Here is a 19,834-nt window from a genome sequence, read left to right as displayed (position 1 = left end):
TTAATCTTGTTTTGGAAAACTAATAAAATCTTTAAAAATGACAAAGAGAAGTGGTTCCAGCTCTGATCTCGGAAGCTGAAAGTTTTGGGTCATGAGTACAAAACTCTGCTCCCCTTCCTTGTGTCTCATTCCCCAGGTAAGATTCACAGAAAACGCCTTGAGCTGGCAGGAGTGGCATTCACAGGAAAGGACAGAACAGGACGTAGCTGGGACCTCTCCTTGCCCCGCAGCTGGAAATCAGTGCTATGTTGGCTGGAAGGCTGGTTGAAGACGCTTTTCACTTTGCCAGGCCATCCGGAGGTGCGAATGGATCCCATATCCCAGAAAAGGCAGGGAGGGTGGTACCAGAAGTGACAGAGAGGGGGTGGAGATGAGTCAGCCGTCATCCTTGCATAATGTACCATCTCTAAGGTTACCAAAGGGAGGAGGGGCAATTGTTGGTTCCTAAACTGACACAGATCAAGGGAGTGGGATGGTGGAGTGGGGTGTGGGGGGGATAAGTTAATTCCAACGCACTGATTTTGGGCCCTGTGGGTTGGGGAGGAGAAAGAGATGGATGCTGACTTCGGACCGGTGTGGACCAAAGTTTCTGCCCTAATTTGGGAACTGAACACGTAGATGGATCCACTAGATCTTAAAATGGCAGAAGCAGTTCTCGTTGTTGGGGGTTCATCCATGGAACACATGAAGTCGTAATAAAGACCGGGGCTCTCTCCAGCCATGCACAGAACACATATTATTCCCTAGTCGGAAACTACAACCAATCCTCACATCTGGGTCTGGGTTCAGTCCTTGGCACCTCCAGTTTTAAAACATGGATCAGGCAGCAAGTGATGGGAAAGAAATCCGTCTGAGACTCTGGAAAGTCACTGCCAGTCAAAACAAACAACACAGCGGCCTGGTTCGTACATCACGAGAAGCCACCGTGGGGGAATTTCCCCGCAGGGCTTCTCATCACGGCAGGGGCATCCATTCTGAATATTCAAGCCATGGCAGGGACACGCCGTAGCCTTTCGTTACATGAGAACCCAGTGAGGGTGGGTTGTCGGGGCATGCGACCACCCACCCACAACCCTGAGACAGCCCACGGGTTCTAGGTGGCTTGTCTAGCACACCAACAGCCCACCCTTGCCAGGTTCACACGTCATGACAAGCTCCGGCGCACCCGCGCCACAGCTTGAATATTCAAAATGGCAGCCGCTACCATGACAAGAAGCCCCGCGGGGAAATCCCCCTGCGGTGGCTCCTCATTACTAAGTTAGATGGATGTGTAGTCTGACCTGGCACAGGACAGCTTCGTAACGACTGAAGCACTGGGGTCCCTTTGCAGTGGTAGACCACTGGCTTTGCACGCAAAAGTTTGCAGGCTCAATCCCACGGAGCCTCAGGTAAGGCTGGGAAAAGACTCCTGTCTGAAGCCTGAGAGAGCCGCTGGCAGTCCCTGTGCAGACGATCCTGAGCTACCTGGACCAATGGTCCAATTCGGTTTTAAGGCTGCTCCCTATGACAAAGGAATATTCATAGAATCATAGAATAGAATAGTAGGGTTGGAAGGGGCCTACAAGGCCATCGAGTCCAAGCCCCTGCTCAGGTAAGCAGGTAATTATTCAGGTAAGCAACCTAGTGCCCCTCCAGATATTTTGGACTATAGCTCCCAGAATCCCTGGCCACTGGCCATGCGGGCTGGGGCATATGGGATTTGTAGTCCAAAACATCTGAAGGATGCCAGGTTGCTTACCCCTGTAAGCCATAGCAGCAGAAAGGTCTGCACCAAGACCCGGGCTCACACACTTGCCCTTACCTTACACTAAAAGAGAATTGGCCTTATGGCAAATCTGACCAATTAGGCAAGCACTGCAAAGGTTGACATTTTAAATGGTAAGTTTATGGAGTACAGGTGCACTGATGGCTAGGAGCCGCACCTGTACAGAATCTCCAAGCTGAGAAGCGGCGGACCTCCAAGGAGCAGAGGCTGGGGACAAACAAGCATTGGCTGTCATCCCCAAGGGCGTCTGCTTGACTCATGTTAGCAGAAATAGACTGCTGGGCTGGATGATGGAAATTTGGTCTGATTCCACAGGACGACCCTTACGTTCCACCCATGTATGAGCATGCAAGATGGCGCAGGATCCCCTGTCAGGCAAAACAGAAAGGCCAGCAAAGATCTCAAGCCGTTTGGAAATGCAACGGAGTATGAGAGGAGAAAGAGAGACACTTTAGACCAGCCTTCCCCAACCTGCTGACCTTCAGATGTGTTGGACTACAACTCCCAGCATGCTCCAGTCCGCCATGCTAGCTGGGGGATGGTGGGAGTTGCAGTCCTACACACCTGAAGGGCACCAGGTTGGGGAAGGTTGCTTTAGATGGTGGCCTAATGAGAGGGCGGCACGATCCACCAGGAAAGCAGCACATTCAGTTCAATTGGGCTTGTATGGAAGAACATTCCAGCGGATTGCACCTCCAAAGCATTTAACATTCAGGCAGGAGCCTGCATTGAGGAGCAGTGAGTTACAGAGTGTCAGAACATCCCCAGAATTCAAGGTCTCCGTTTGACTTCATCTCTCACAAGGTTATGAAAACTCACAGGTAGGAGATGCGGAGGGTTTCGACAGAAACTAGAGGCGGGAGGCGGGGAGCCGGCCAAGCACTGGAGAAACGGCTCCTCCTGTTCCAGGCACAGTCCTCTGACCCCACCCAATGAGTCCCTTTACTGCTCCTACCCCAGCTAAATGCCTCCTTTCTTCCTTCCCCTCAGGTGCCATGCCGCAACAGTCTGCATTCTGCAACAAACAAGCAAACAAACAGTACCTCATACATCTGCAGTAAGAAGCAAGATTTCGGTTTGGGCTAAGCCTCCCAACTGGACTACTGTAAGGCGTTGTAAGTGGGGCTGCCCTTGAAGACACCCTTTAAAACTTTTCAAACCCTTTCTCTTTGCCCAGGCATGTCAAGTTTGTTAGTCTATGGCACTGCATTTTTTTTTACTACCCTTCAATGCTGTTTTATAATGGAATTTTATTGATTTTTATTGCATGTTGTCGTTATTTTTCGTTATATATATTGCTCACTGCCCAGGGCAATGTATAAATATCTAAATTAGGGGTGCAGAACCCCAGGCTCCGGGGCCAAATGCAGTCCTCTGGGGTTCCTCAGAAGGCCCCGCCCCCGCTCCCCTGACCACCAAGTATTGGGTGGTTTTCCAGCTTTTGTGCAGTTTTTTCCCCCTGTTCAGAAAGGTTGAAATGCCTTTCCAAAGGCTTTAGTTGCTGGCAGTAAGGGCTGTAAATTACAATATCCTGGTATTTTTTAGTCCCACCCCTTTTGCCTTCAGCCCCGCCCACCATTGGGATGCGTCCCTTGGAAGCTTCTCCAAAATGCAAATTGGCCCTTGGACTGAAAGGTGTTCTGCACCCCTGATCTAAACAAACAAACATGCCATACCTTCCACTTACAGCTTTGGGTTCTCTACACTTAAAAAACACATGTTGTGCCACTAGGCCCTCCCAGTTCTGCTGGAACCTGCAACCCATATAGAAAGCTGGATCCTGCAACCCACATAAATTATGCAATTTGAAACCGTTTGCATAATCTCTTATTTTGCAAAGTTGATTCCGGTTTGCTGCGACACCGGCAGAGGCAAGAAGCTTGGAGAGAACTAAAGCCTCACTCTGCAAGCCTTATTCCATGACACTTCAGCACACAATTGCTCACACTATCTCAATCCTATCCTGGCAGCCAGGAGGGCTAAAAACTAGCCTTTTAGTTTTATATTTTGGTAACAAGGGGCGAGACTGATAGGAAACTCAATCCTGTGCCTGACAGCTGATTCTGTCCTTTTCTTGTGCTTCCGAGCAATCACAGCAGACAACCAGCCCTGCCGATCCCTGTGTGCTTCCCATGGGCCCAGAGATGACTGCGAACTCAACGGCTTACAGCTTTTCCAAAGCAATTCATTTATCAAAACGGGAGAAAGGCTGGACTGGCACCAGCCAAAGATACTCTACTCCAGCCTTACCCAGCCTGGCACCTTCCAGATGTGTTGGGCTACAATTCCCACCATCCCCAGCCAGCAGCGTGTAATAACGGCCACCATATAAAGCGCTTCTCATTTTAATGATTTCCCAGTGCAACCAGCAGCTAGGAATAACTTTGACTCTCTTGGAGAGAAGGCAGAATGCCGTCCAGGCCCCACATAGTGTCGCATTTGTGAAAGGCCCAACTTTTCTCTCCTTGATGTGGTAAGCAGATGGACACAGCGGGGGAAGAGGTCGATCAGAAACTGACTCAACCGCTTCCTCGACAGAGACACATACTCCCACCCCCCCAATATACTTCCTCACCATCAGGCACAGCTGAAGGGCCAGATGTGGACGTCATCAGGAAGTCTGTGCAAGAGGAATAGCTTTTCCTGCCTTTGGAAACCGAACAGGTGTTTTGGCATGAAGTAGGGTGGGGGGAGGAAACAAAAGATAAAATTAGAACTCCAAGCCAGGAAGGAGAATGTACTCCCAATAAAGCAGGCTGCAAGACTGCCCAGCCATACCAGCACCAGCTAGGCAAGCCTTAGTTTAGGACAGGCCTCACTAGGGTCTTGTTTCTCGCTTACCTCTCTGCCAGGGCTCAGCTCTGACATAAACAAGAAAATTCTCTTGGTACTGCTGCCATCGGAGGTGTGCCTGGTAAGGATGCGAGAGAGGGCCTTCTTGGTGGCCGATCCCAAGAGCAGGAACTCTCTGCTGGGAGAGGCTAGGTTGGCTCCACCTCAATTGTCCTTTGCTTGGAAGGCAGATGTTTGTATTCAGGCAGGCCTTTGGCATATAAACTGGTCTGCCGCTGAACGGATTATCTAATTGGCCAGTAACTGTTTATTTCTTTGATTGTCATGTTATTAAATTGAATTTTTTATTTATTTTATGTTAACATTTAAGTAAGATTTTGATCACATAATGCCTATACTGCACCACCTGCTGGTTACTAGTGTGGTTCTGAGCCCCATTTAAAGGGCTGGTTCTGACCTTTAAAGCCTTCAACAGTCTGGGACCAAGTTACTTGAAGTGTAACTTTACCACTATCAGCCTGCCTGCTCTTTAAGATCAGAAAGAGAGGCTGTTCTCAGGTGCCCACCCGTGAGAGGGCCTTCTCTGCAGTGGCCCCACACCTTTGGAACAAGTTGCCATCAGACGTCTGCCATGCTCCATCATTGCAGGCTTTTAAGAAAGCCTTGAAAACATATTACTTTACCGTGGCCTTCTCAATAAAGCAATGCTGGGAGCTGTAGGACTTTCTTCTGTCTAAACATGCATAGGATTGCATTCTTAGTCACTTATTTAATTTATATCCCCACTTTCCGCCAAAGAATGACACTCAAAGCAGCTAACAAGAAAATCCAAATTAAAACAAAACCCTATTTATTTTAAACATTTCTTGGCCACCTTTCAGGGCAGAAGCCCTCCCAAGGCGGCTTACAGCAATAAAATACTTAACAGTTAAAATATGATATGACTGCGGTTGTTGCTGGCTTTGCCATTGTTGTTCTTGCTGGTTTTATTGTTGACTTTCATTGTTGTTTTTATTGCTGTTTTATTGTGTTCACGTTTTTATCACTTTTAATATTTTAACTGTTTTTATGTATTTTATTGCTGTGGAATGCTGGGAGTTGTAGGACTTTTTTCTGTCTAAACACACATAGGATTGTGCCCTAAATAACTAAATTGTCAAGAACGTTTCTGTGCTGGGGACACAAAGTGGGGTGGAGGGGAGGCAAAGCCTGCCCAAGATAGTGATGGCACTTGAGGCCAGGTGACAAAAGCTTATTTTGCTATAATAAACTGGTGAGTCTTCAAGATGCCACAAGACACTTTGAGGCTTTTGAACACAAAAGAAGGCAGCCTCCCTCTGCTTCTTCACTTCTGTCCGCCTTTCTCTAGCAAGTGCAAACCCCTGCTGTCAAGGAGGACTACACACCCGCCACAGCCTGGCCTCATGGATCATGCAACCAGCAGGTGCGGTCCAGAAAGATGCTTTCAGAGCCAAGGAGATCCAGACACACTCTAGCAAGCCAAGCCAAGCCAAGCCACACTCACATATTACCTTGCCCCTAGTCCACACTTTGCTGCTCGCATCCCTTTTTGCTTCAGTACAATTTCTGTCCCGCTGACCCAAGTAAGGGACCCTGGGCCACCTTGGAAGAAGCAACAGGTAAGGAAGGCCTCTGGCACGCCATGGAACGTGTCAGCAGCCCATGCACCTGCCCTGCACCTTGCCAGAACCTTCACTGCCTACAATGGCAAGGTGTAGTAATTGGCTGGGCGCCGCTCTCTGCACCATCAGGTACTTGCTTACAATGGTGCTGTTAAGCAATTTTGGATGCTGGATGCAATAGTCTTATAGCCCCCTTTATATCTTAAAATGCATCATTTCACACGGCAGGTATACCTTCCACGCTGCACAGCTGCTACATTACTGAAGCTAGAGCAATAATAGGGTTTTTTTTTTTAAGATTCCACACATTTTAAACTTGCTTAGGGCGCAATCCTATGGGGATAGGCGGCCGCCTCCGAACTCGGAGGCAACCGCCTATCCAATGCAGGGCAGGAGAAGCACAGAGGGGATCGTTCCCTCCGTGTTTCTCTTGCCCTGCATTTGTGGCTAGATAGCCAATTTCGGCTGTCTAGTCGCAGGACGGCAGAGCGGGGGAGGAGGCTGCCAGACGACACATAGGATGTGTCGTACTGGCATTTCCGCCTTCCCCATCCCGGAACAACCCCCGGGACACCCCGTTTTGGCCGCTCCATGCTCCTCTTCCAAGCGCGGGGCTGTTCTGCACTACCTGTGAGGCAGCGCAGAAGGGGGGGGAAGGTCAGTTCTCTGGGAACCAACCTTGGCGTGCAGGCTTCGAGGTCGGTTCCTGGAAAACCACATATCCTATACCCGTCTAGCCAATGACTAGCGGCCATAGGATTGCACCCTCCAGGTGCAGTCCTAGGCATGTTTAACAAGAAAAAAGTCCTACAACTCTCAGCATGCCCAAGCCAGCCATGCTGGCTAGGGGATTCTAGGCATTGTAGGTGTTTTTTTCTGCCTAAACATGCATAGGATCGTGCCTTTAACTCATCATGTCACACTAGCATGACTACAGGGATTCAATAGGATTTCCTTCTGCTGCCCTGATGCTGAACACACTTACTTAGGAGTAAGCACCATTTTGGTATAGGAAGGGAAAATATATATTTTAATTACAATTTTAAAATAAGTATCTGTCACCATGTGCAGAGTTTCCCCATGGAAAACCTGGCTGATTCAGTGTTGTGATTATTTGATTGGGTCTGAAATGCAGTTTTGCATGACTGAAGGAGAGGCACTCTGTATATGTTTACAGGCACTAATCACTACTGGAATTATAATCTTTAAATATGGTTAAACATCCCACAGTATCTTGCCATTCTATTTCTGCAGTGCCTTCATCTGTATCCCCTTTCCCCTCCCTTTTCTCCACCCTCCTTTTTCAGGCTGAAATCCTATGCACATTTACCTCAGAGTAAGTCCTATTGAACTCAGTGGGGCTTACTTCTGAGTAGACGTACTCAGGATTGTGCTGCAACTCTATTTTTAAGGTGGCATAAGACACACACACATATGCACTTGCTGTGTTTACCAAAGGAACAGCTTGCTGGTTACTGCATCATATTTCTTTGAAAGAAAAGGTGGGTTGGATACCCTAAATTAAGCAGGGGCAGATAGGAGTTGTTGTAGCAAGCACTCCTGTGCTGTTGCAAACCTGAAGCTGGATGCAGAGAGATGGTGAAGGGCCTCAGGGCATTCAACTACTCCATCAATTATCACCTGGCAGCATCCTTTCCATCAGGCTTCTAGCAGAGTGAGCTGCGGTCACAGTCACTCACAGTCACGACATCAGCTCTGCTGAAACAACACCACTGGACCCCTCCCTCCATCTACTGTCACCTGGCAGCACCTCTTCTATCAGGCAGAGGGAGTGAAGGGCGGCTGGGCTACTGTCAGCTCTGCTGCGACACCAGCAACCTTTGGCTCCTCCTCTCCTTGACCTCTTCTCCACTCCTGTTGATCATTTTAAGACCTTTGTAACCAAGAACTAGCACCAGAGTTTGTTCCCACCCTGCTCCATCTCAATGCCTTTTCTGTCGTGCTTTTTTAGACTGTAAGCCTGAGGGAAAGGGCTGTCATATCATTGTAAGCCACTCTAGAATCCATTTTTTAAGCTGAAGAGAATTAAATATTTAATTAAATACTTAAATATTTAATTATTTGCAAATATTTCAAATAATTAACAAATGGTACTAGAAAGTACCATTTGCCCTAGAAAGTCAACTTCACAACCATTGCCCCACTGCGAGTACCAGAACCTTTCTTTTAATTTTAATGCTTACTGTGTGCCACTGCACCCAGGTGCCCATTCACCAGACACCCTGGTTAGTTTCTTCTGGTTCTTTCGCAGCAAAAGTTATATCCTGCTAATTCATGAACCTGTTACAAAGTTCTCTCCCCATTTATTCTAGGCATGCTGCATCTAATTCATTGGAGCGTGTATGGGTGTACGGATATAATTGCGCAAACAGTAAAACAAAATTAAAATCATGCTTGCAATCCTGGAAGGAGGATGCATGTATGAATGGAAAACGGATGTGTGAACCGAGGTGGCCACGGCTCCATGGGTAGAGGACATGCTTTGCATGCAGAAAGGCCCAGGTTCAATCCCCAGCAACTCCAGTTAAAGAAGACTGAAGGTAGTGTGGTTGGGAAGGCCTCCACCTGAGCGAGCCACTGCAAACAATCCTGGGCTGAATGGAGCAATGTTCTGACTTAGTTGAAGGCAGGTTCACATCATAATTAAATAAATTTCAGTAGCAGCAGCATTTTTGCCCTGTTCTTCGGGGGCGGGGGGAAGGCTCCCAAAGCATCTTACAAAGATTAGTAATATGACAGCCCGTGCCTGCAGACTTACAATCTAAAAGACACCACACAAAAGGAAAAGAGATTGGGAGGGAGGAGGAAAGAAGCAAACTCAGGCACTAGTTCTTAGTCACAAAGTTCTTGTATGTGTCCTTTCTGGCAGGGAGGGAGGAAGTTCGCTCTTGGCAGCAACAGCTGCTGCTCTGGCTGATGGATGGGGCCAGGTTGGTCTCTCTCTTGCCATGATGTTCTTCCTGGAAGGCAGTGGGAGCAGCCTCCCAGGGGTCCTTGACCCCCTGGTTGATGGCAGAGGCCAAACTGTGCTGCCCTTATTAGCGCTTGTGACAGCAAGGCACAAATAACCAAAAAAAAAAAAAAATGAAGCTATTGCTGCTCTGAACGAAGTTTTTAGAGCCCTGTAGCTACTCTTTCCACAACCAATCTGATGGATCCATTTGCCAAACTGGGCACCTTCTTTCCCCCTCCCCAAAGCAAAGGTCTCCCCTCCCCTCCCCAATACAAGACATTCCTTTGCTCCCTTGGTCAACTAACATCCGTTGATTACCGATTACCGCTCCAAGTCTTGCCAGGCCTTAATCTCAAAAGTCCCAATGAACTGATTTCTTCCTGAGTGGAATTAATTTGCTACCGAGGACCGAGGGGGGGGGGGACACGACGTGCACCTTCCCTGCTCAAGCTTCTTGTCTGCTTCCCCACCCCCCATCTGCATTCTTTTTCTGGGATAAATGGGGGTGGGGTTGAAAAAGCAGCGGAGAGACAGATGGGCAGAGAATTCCATTTGAGCAGCAGGGCCATGCAGGTGCAAACTGAAGTAGGGAAGGGATTGCAGCTCCGTATCAGATGCTGCCGCCTCCCTGTGTCCACTTGTGACCTCTCAGATCCTCTGAGACAGCCTCTCCCTTGGCAGAATGTCATATGCCCAGCCAAAGAGCTCATTTGACATTTGATGTGAGGACCCAGCTGGGAAGCAGAGTTGCCTTCATGTTTAATGCCAGATACACTATTCCAGCCACCTGTGAATCCTCTCCGAAGGGCATTCTCTGCCCATCCTCCGCCAGAGGGCCCCCATCCTTTGGGCAGTGGGAACGTGGGTCTTGGTCTCTCCTGCAAGAGCTGCAGGCCGGGATCTCTACAGCAGAGCCCTCAGCTGTCACTTAGACAGGCAGCTATCATGTGCGTCAGCCAGCCTGTGCTGTGACGACAATGAGAGCAAATAAAATCTGCAGGGTGGTGGTGCTGGTGGTGGGGAATACTTCTTAAGACGCTTTTTAATTTGTCCACCCTCCATGCATCACAGTGGAATAAAAGGAGGCACATAGACATTTGACCTTGGGGGGCTGCCCATAAATCTGCAACACTCTTCCCTTTGGGCACTTTCAATCTGTTTGGGTGCTTTTTTATGTACTTGGAAATCTCTTTGTTTGGCGTGTCTTTTGGTTCCCATGTCCCACCACAACTCAGCTTGCAACTTCACCTAAGAACACGTGCCTGAAACAACAGCATATAGCTTCCTGCCATCCCTCCCCTTTCTATATTGCAGGGGTGAGCAACTTGTGGTCCTCCAGATGTTTTGGCCTCAGCTCCCATCAGCCCGAGCCAGCAGAACCAATGGTGAGGGATGGTGGGAGTTGGGAGGCCAAAATATTTGGAGGGCCATCAGTTGCCCTGCTCTGTTGTTTCCCCAGTGTTAAATTTTAGACTGTAAGTTCCTTGGGGCAGGGACCAGCCCTTTTTTACTCTGTAAAGTGCTATGCAAACTGATGGAGCTATATAGATGATGATGGCCAGGGTGACTTTAATTTGATGCAAGATTTTCTCTTGCTTCTCTTGCTGCTACCTACTTAAAGTTTGCAAAGCAGAACAAGCAAAATGCAGAATGAAACCTGGAGATGATAGATCAAATTCCAGCTCAGTCCTAGTCTTGTTGGGTGGCTCTGGGGGACGTCCCCATCCTTCAGTCTCAGTTTTGTTTTTAGTACAATGTTTTCAAGATCTTAATCATTCAATATTTTCATTGGCTGTATTATTGTGTTGGTTGTTATTTTACTGTTATTTGGGAGTTTCATGACTGCTCAGAGAGGACATTTGGCAGTTGGGCAGTATATAAATCTAATATTTTTTTTTTCCAATCTGAAAAATGGAAACACTAAGAATCTAATGCACAGCTCTAAGACAGAGGAAGTTGTGGGACTCAAGGTCTATGTTTCACTAGAACGTGGACCATGTAGGTCAGAGGACGGCAGAAAGTAAAATGGGATCTGCTGGTAGATTCCCCCCCCCCCCCCGTGATTAGTGGTAGATTGGAAAATAGGTACAGATTTGTGTATAAAAAGATGGGCATGTGAGTTCTAATTCTGGTACTGAAAACAGTCTGCCCATGCCTCATCTGGGTCAGCCTGGGAAGGGGCCAGTGAGTGGGTATTCCTGATGGATTTTTTGCACCCTCCAAATTTGTTTACCAAATTTGTACACTGCCCTTCACCATAGAGCTCAGGGCAACATACAGGGGTGTGCATGTGTGTGTGTTAAACCCACGTGATCTTCACGATGACCCTGTGGAGCAGGCTTGGGTGAGAGGTGGGGACCACCTCAAGGTCACCCAGCAAATTTCAGACGCCTGAGTTGGGATTTGATATCCCTGGTCCACTACACCAGACTTCATTCTGGGTTCTACAAATAGGTTTTTTTGCTGTCAGGGAATGGGGCTCAGGCACTTTTCCACACCTCTTGCCAGATCTCCTTCTGACCTCCATTGACCCTACCCATCCATCTGCACTTGCAAAAGGTTATTATTCCCGCCACTGTGGATACATCCCAGGCGCTGCAAAGGAATGCCACTGCCCAGCTTTTAGAAAGATGATTGGAGAACGGTAAGCCCCGCCTGTCCCCTGCCCTCCCAAATGTGGGCTCCATTTAGCCCAGCTTTCCCCAATCCAGTGCCCTCCAGATGTATTGGGACTACAGCTCCCAGCATCCTCCAGGCAGGTTGGAGAAGGCTGATTTATCCTTTTAAGAAACACGCTGCAGACCGACAGACAAGCTCATTCGTTCTCCTCCAAGGTACGCACGAAAGGCCCAGCAAGCAGGGGGCGTGAGGGCTGGAACGCAGCCCACGCGCCCGGTATTAATAGCACCGGAGCAATCAGTGCTTAAAATAGGCTGCGAGGAGCAAGGAGGCGGGTCTCGGGTGACAGTAGCCTATTCTGGAGACGAGCCACTGTGACGCGCAAGAGCAATTAAACGGCTGCTTAGAGAAACACGCACACCTACCAGGAGCTGCACCTCCGGCAGAACTCCCATTACACCCCGCCCCACCCGCACAGTGGTTCTTACCCTCGAGGTGGGGAGGGCAAGTAAAAAAGCAGAGGCCAGTTACAGCAAGAGGTCCTTCCTTAAGGGAAACCGGAGTGGAGCCACACCGCAGCGGTTTTCACCACAGCTCAAGCCCTCCCATCTTCAGTTCAAAGGATGCCCAGGATGACCGCTGTTAATAATGTGGTAGTCGCGACCAGTACTTTCCACATGGAATTTCTTTCTGACCTCACTGATTACATTTCTTCCCCCCTCCATCGCCATACGTGCCGTGTAAAAACCTTGAAACTCCCCATAATACATCACGCGTCTGATGAAGTGGACTACAGTCCCCAAATGCTTAGGCCAGAATAAATGTGCAAGTCTTTAAGGTGCCACAAGACGCTTGGTTGTTTTTGCTGCAATAGACTAACATGGCTACCCCTCTGGAAATTGTTCCAGATAGAGGGATCCCAGCGCTACCCAGAGAAAGGCATTGTTATTCCACCTTTCCATCTTTAGTGTGTGTGTGGGGCGGGTTTCCTGGTAAGAAAAAGGGCAGAAGAAGCAAATGGAAGATGTCCCCAAATTCCGTGAATGAGGCAGGGCTGTTGCACAATAAAAGCCTCGTCCGGAATCAAAGGATTTAGGGAGGGGCCATTGCTCAGTGGCTGTGCACCTGCTTTGCATGCAGAAGATCCCAGATTTAATCTGCAGCATCTCCTGTGAAAAGGGCCAGGTAGCAGATAACAGTCCAACTAATCTGGAGGGTCCCAGCTTGGGGAAGGCTGACCCAAAGAGCTGAAACCAATCAGGGCCAAAACCTATATTCCATCTAAGTGCAGTAGAGTTTTGAATGCCTAGGCATTAAATTTTATTTTAAAAAATTTAAAATAGTATTTAAAAAACAAAAACGAGAACTGTGCTACATTAACTCAGTAGAGTTCACTCATTTGACTCAGTAGAGAGAACACAGATACCTAAATCTGTGAGGGATTGAGAGCCAGTGTGGTGTAATGGCTAGAATGTTGGGCTGGGAGTCGGAAGATCCGGGGTCTAATCCCCACTCAGCCATGGAAGCTCACTGGGTGACTCTGGGCCAGTCACAGACTCTCAGCCCAGCCTACTTCACAGGATAAGAATAAAATGGGAGAGGAGGAGGATTATGTATGCCACCTTGGGTTCCTTAAGGAGTAGGATATAAATGTAATAAATACATAAATAAATCCTTATTAAACTTGATCATACTGAGAACATCCCACTGTTGACCGTTATAGACACAGATGTCAGTGGGCACTTGCTGTATGCACACTCCAAGAGGGAGTTGGGCACAGCCAGGCTCCCCAAGTATGGCTTTAAGGATAGGCATGACTGAGCACCTGCTGAGGACCCATATCCCAGCAGGGGCCATCTGACAAGATACCCCTGGACTTGCTCCTCTTCTGCACCATGCAACCTGCTTGTTCGCCCACCTCTCGCTCTGGCCCAGATGAACGTGGTGGTGAGAAGGAGAAGCAGCAGACACCAGATGAAAGTAGGCGAGGCCTCCTTGCGTGCTGCTCTCTCTCCCTGCCGAGCAAGCAAGCAATAGCAATGATGGGAAAGAGGAGGAAGGGCGAGAGCAGTTGGTGACCATGGTGGTGAGAAGATAGTCTCACAGAGGGAGGGGGCCCACTGAGGCTCCAAAACCTGGGGCCAGCACCGCTCATTCCCAGAACCTGATTTCAGTGCCACATGCTCTAATCCTGGAACATGTTAAATAATAACAACTGGGACCTACAAGGACAGGTTGCAGTGTGACACACTCCTGTTCAGGGTTCCAGCCAGCCATGCCCCCTTTCAGGAAACTCTATTCCCTCTCTCCCTGGTTTCCTGCTTTCCCCCATGACAGTCTGTCAGCATTCTGTGCCCACTGAGCACGCTCAGTCTATACTGGCTGGTTTTCAGGTCACCCCCAGCACCCCACCTAGGGTTTTTAAACATCTATTTTTCTACTTCTGCAAACCTTGGGGTTCCCCCAGGTTTGCTGACACCTCCCTCTTGTGTGCAGGTGATGATGTATTGGCTACATAAGGATCCACACTCAGAGAATGAGTTCACTATTAGTATATCGAACAGGGGTGGAGAACCCCAGGCCCGGGGGCCAAATCTGGCCCTCCTGGGGTTCTAATCCAGCCCTCCAAGGTTCCCCAAATGGCCACATCCCCTTCCCCTCACCCCAGCCCCTTTCCCCAACCACCTATCATTTGCTTTTGCATGTTATTTTCCCATTCTAAAAGGTTGAAATGCCTCTTCTAATTTGGGGTACTTTTGCCCTGCCCACCACTGGAATGCGCCCCTGTGATTAAATGAACAACAACGACATCGAAGAGTGCGCTTTGACCTGACCAATAATGGCAACATCCGCACCACCCAGCAGAAAGGACAGAACACATTTGTGATGCTGACTGGCCACATGTTGCCTCACAGGCAAGAGATACATGACAGCACCCATGCGGATGGGTAGATCTGAAAAGCAGTAGGAAAGAGAGGGGGAGATGAGGCAGGATAATAGTCTGAGGGAAGGGAGAGGGGCCTTTCGGGAGGGCTTCCATATCAAGTTCGAAAAGGAATGGAAGATCCCTAGGGAATCTTTTTTTCCTGTCCGGGGCCACATATCAATGGTGGGCCCAGCTGAAGCTAGGGGTGAGCAGGGGTGAGCAGGGCCACAACCCAAAGTGAGCAGAGCCACAACCTTTTCCTCCCCTTCTGCCACCCCCCTTTTCTCCCCCCCTCTCCCCTTCTGCCACCCCCTTTTCTCCCCCCTCTCCCCTTCTGCCACCCCCTTTTCTCCCTCCCTCTCCCCTTCTGCCACCCCCTTTTCTCCCTCCCTCTCCCCTTCTGCCACCCCCTTTTCTCCCTCCCTCTCCTCTTCTGCCACCCCCTTTTCTCCCTCCCTCTCCCCTTCTGCCACCCCCTTTTCTCCCTCCCTCTCCCCTTCTGCCACCCCCTTTTCTCCCTCCCTCTCCCCTTCTGCCACCCCCTTTTCTCCCTCCCTCTCCCTTTCTGCCACCCCCTTTTCTCCCTCCCTCTCCCTTTCTGCCACCTCCTTCTCTCTCTCTCTCTCTGCCACTCCCCTTTCCTCTCTCTCTCTCCCTTCCTCTCCAGCCAGAAGGCTGTGGGGGGGGGGGAGCTCACTCTTGCCAGGGGTCTGAACTGATCACTTTCAGAGGGCTTTTGAAATTAGCCCAAGGGCCACATGGAATTAGGCCAAGGGACGCAGCTTGCCCACTCCTGCTTTAGGGAGATACCCACTGGTCATTCCTTGGGAACTCTCCATGAGTCCCTGACACAGAATTTTCCTCCAGAAGCTTGTTGTGGAGATCTTCTGCTCTCCCATTTGTAAGGGGAGTTGGGGGCAATAAAAATCTTTCGATACTGCTTCTCTGTCAGGTCTCCCCAGAATCCGGCACACTCTGTTTTTATTATTTACTTGAAAATATTCATATTTTCTTACTCATCTTTGTAAAGTCAGACCAGCTTCCAATCACCGTGATGGCCGCACCAGCAGTTAGAAGGGCTTCTCAATCACGGAATGAGGCTAAGGAGAACGCTTGAGCCCCAGAACCTCTTTGTTTTAGAAATTAAGTACAGAGCATAGCAATGAGATTTCACTTTCCACCACCACAATGTTACGGGCCTGTTCAGACGTCACGCTAAGCCGCAATGGTCAGGGAATTTGTACAAACCATGGTGGCTTAATGTGTCGTGGGGGGCGAGAAAAACCCACTAACCACGGTTCAGGAACCACCCCGGGTAACCATCCGGCTTACTGTTACACCTGTTGTAATGGGCCCTGGGTGGTTTCTAGGCCACGATGATAGAGATGTGGCCTAGCATGTCCACTACTTCCGGCAATGCTCTAGCTGGCACAGACTTCCTCTAAGGTCGCCGGGGCATCGTGACGCGCGAGTTCTCATGGCACAAGGCCTGCTGGGATCACCAGAGGCGGCAGGAGGATAGTTACAGTAACTATGGAGCGGGGCAGTTACGGGGACCGCGTGCCACCACATGGTTCCCAGTCATGTGACAGGCGCGCTTGTCGATGATTCGCTACCCCCTCCCGTAGTTACCCTAACCACCCACCCCCCGTGCACATCTGAACAGGCCCAATGCGAGGTGCAGGGATGGGGAACATGTGGATCCCCAGATGTTGCTGGACTACAACTCCCATCATCCCTGACTATTAGCCATGCAGGCTGAGGCTGACAGGAGTTGGAGTCCAACAGCATCAGGAGGGCTGGAGGTTCGCCATCTCCGATGTAGAAATTCTGCCCTACCCAAAGTTGAGAGGTGCCTCACGCCTGCCTGGAAGTCACGTCTACTGAGCTGAAAGCCCTTCCTTCGCCTGACCTCAAGTGTATATAGGTTGGCCGGATGTAGTTACCCTGTGCTGAGGGGAAAGCCCTCTCACAGCTGGTGTCACCACTTGGCATTCTTGGCAGAAATCGCCTTCAATAGTTGGCCTGGCCAGCCCTTTAAAAAACAAAACAAAAAACATCCTGACCCAAACAAGGCTGGGTTGAGCTGCCATTTCAATTTCCCACAATGCCTGGGGGCAATGCTACACTGAAGGCTTTGTGGGAATTACAGTGGTGGCTAGATCCAGCAGCCTGCCGCTGCTCCTCCCACTGCCAGATAAGCCCACCAGGCCCCACCAAAGGATGAGCCTACCAGGGGCCACTTTGCCGGAAGACCCTTCAAACTTGGAACTGGCCCTCTCTGTGGCTTCAGAAACACCTTAGTTGCCTGGCCTTGTCAACACTGGCTCCAGAAATAAAGCCAGCTCAAATGAAGCTCTCATGAAGCAGCAGTACAGGCCAAAAAGAAAAGAAAAAAAGAACGAGGGGGCAGCTTCGTTCCAGCCCTCTTTTCACCACAGGAGCCCTCACCGTCCCATGGAAGTGGCCACTGCCAGGGGACCCAAAACACCTCCCCACTGAGACCCTCCAGCAGCCCAGAAAGGTCACATGAAAGCCAAACAAACTGGCCACGTGACTCTGCTCCCTTGGCCCCATCAGCCCAAGGAATGGCCTTGGCCACGCTGATTCTGGTAAACAAGACATAAATAACCTGAGGGAACCCGAGAGCCCCTCACAGTGAAGGGGAGGGGGGAACAGCAACATCCTTCAAGGATACAGGCACTAGAAGGCTTTAGGCTCCCACCCCACACCCCACCTCCATGGCCTAAACCTTGGCTCATTTGCAGGCGTCATCTGCAACTATCTGCTGGGCTGCACGCCTTTTCTGTAGCTCTCGCCTCATGTGATGGGGTCCGTAGCGCAGTTCACTCCCTGGTCTCTCCCGTTATTAAAGGATCTCAAGCTGGGGAAGATCCTTGCCTGTAGAGATGAAAAGGGCTGCCCCCAGCTCCTGAGCTCAGCAGACAAACGGGAGTGTCATTTCCATCCACATGTGGCGGTCACTGCGAGAGCAAGATGGCCTCGCCTGGCAGCAGAAGGCTTTCAGTTGCTGACTCTGAGTCAGATTTTTATACAGTCCCAGCACAGAAAGTGTCCAAGAGAATCCCCTGGGATTTTCACATGAACTCTGGAACAGAACCAGTGTCGGGCAGGGTGTGGGAGGGGCGGTAGTGGAAAGGCAAATCGTCTTGCTGCTGCTGCAGTGTGGAATGTTTTGCTTAGAAAGATGGCGCAACCAACCGATGAGGCTCCCCTTTGCAACCTCCAAAGGGAAACCCAGGCAGGAGCCCCCCCCATCCCCCGCACCTAGGAAAGAGGGGCTGCTGTCTACATGGAGGGCTGCCATGCAAGGCTTGCTGACCTGGGTTTCCCATAAGATGGGGGTGTCAAACCTCTTGAACCTCGAGGGCCAAATTCCATTTCAGAGAGGCTCTCGGGGGCCGCCTACTATTCCAGTGGTGGGTGGGGCCAAAGGCAAAAGGGGGCCGAGGCAAAGAGGGTGGGCAAAATAACCCAAAATACCAGCATATTTTAGTTTAAAGCTCTTAGTACCTGAGCATTCGGAGAGGCATGTCAACCATTTAGAACGGGGTGGATGGGTGGGAACATGCAAAAGCCTTGGAAACCACCAGGAGAAGGGAGTGTGGGCAACCGAGGAACCCTGGAGGGCCAGTTTTAGCCTACAGGCCTGAACGTCTGCACTCCTGCCATAAGATCTACTTTCCAGAGTCCTTCCCTATAGGCCATAGTCAACACATTCCAAGCTGGTGGACATGTGACAGCCCCAATGTGAGGAACGATGCCAAATACTCACATATGTACCCTTGTATTCCAGGTTTACTGATTTGGGATAATAATCCCCCTGATTCTATACTCACGATTGCTAGCATAGATAAGAATGTCCACCCTGGCCGTAGGAGCTGATTGACAGACACCAGTTCCGCCACCATCACCACCTCTCTCTTGGCATCGCCTTCCACACAACGCTTGTCTCACGATAACTGGCAGCTGAATGCAAGTCACTTCGTACGGCACAGCCATTCCCAACCTGGTGTTCTCCAGATGTTTTGAACTTCAATTCCCATCTGCTCCAGCCAGCACAGCCAATGGTAAGGAATCCTGGGAACTGTAGTCCCAAACCTCTGAAGAGCACCATGTTGGGGGAAGGCTGAGGCCTCACATGATCCATGGAGTGGAGGCACCAAAGCACACAGGTTGTACATGCAGTCTCCACTATGCGTGCAGTTGCCAATGCTCAAACAAAGCCAGTTGCAAATGGCTGGGACCACAGGAACAAGTCCCAGGTGGGGATGCCGGTTCATATAACCGACACCTTCATGATGCTCCTGCCAGGACACGAACCCAGAGGCAGCCCCACATTTCCCAGAGCTGATCACAGAGGGGCTGCCAAAGGTTCATGCTGTACCAGGCTCACATGTACAGCAATGACATGTGTGAACCAGGCTGGCGGAAAGAAAAAGCCACCATTTCTATGTTTTGGGGGCTTTGTTCATACCTGCACATTTCATCACGTGCTGGCTGCAATATCAAAATGATGACTTGCAATTGCAGGTCCGCTGCCAATATAAACAGAGCAGGTACAACCCACAATGCGGAGTCAGGTCACACATTCATCTGTCCCCAGCTTATCCCCCCCCCCCCCCGCGGTCATCAAATGCACAGCGCAGAGTCATGAAGTGTTGTCCATGCATCCATGTGCGAAGCAGGCTTCTAAATTAACCCCAACTGAAAGTGCAACAACCCAGGATGGAGTGTGTGAAGAGGCTTCTGAATACGCGCCCTGAAAGAACACCAGGGGACCGCAGCAGGGACTGGGAACCTCTTTCAGGCTGCTGGGAGCAGGGTTGGAAGGGGCCGTTTGCAGGGGTAGGTGAGAAAGGGTAGCAACTCCAGCTTAAGAGGCCTGAGCATGGGTTTACACGGGAGTCAGGCTGAAGGCTGACTGGGGTGGCGGGCTGAAATAAGAGCATCCAGGATTATTTCCAGAGGAAGGCATCTTAACCTGAGCTAAGGCTGAAGCCTAGAATCAGTTTTCCACATCACACCTGTACCTTACATAAAATTTTTTTACTACATTTCTATGTCGCCCAACAACCAAAGCTCCCTATAGT

The 19,834-nt window shown here is 49.9% G+C and overlaps 1 protein-coding gene across 1 annotated transcript in view; it reads right to left on the bottom strand.

The window, feature by feature from the left end:
• LOC146341073 (inactive phospholipase C-like protein 2) overlaps positions 1–19,834 on the bottom strand; it is a 49,942-nt gene that overhangs the window by 29,023 nt on the left and 1,085 nt on the right. The window lies entirely within an intron of this gene.

The sequence above is a fragment of the Heloderma suspectum genome, chromosome 6 (genome assembly GCF_057233095.1).
Source record: "Heloderma suspectum isolate Gila_16-S chromosome 6, 16-S_ref, whole genome shotgun sequence".
Classification (NCBI taxonomy): Eukaryota; Metazoa; Chordata; class Lepidosauria; order Squamata; family Helodermatidae; genus Heloderma; species Heloderma suspectum.
The sequence above is the reverse complement of the archived record's forward strand: the minus strand, read 5'-3'. Positions and strand labels throughout refer to the sequence as shown.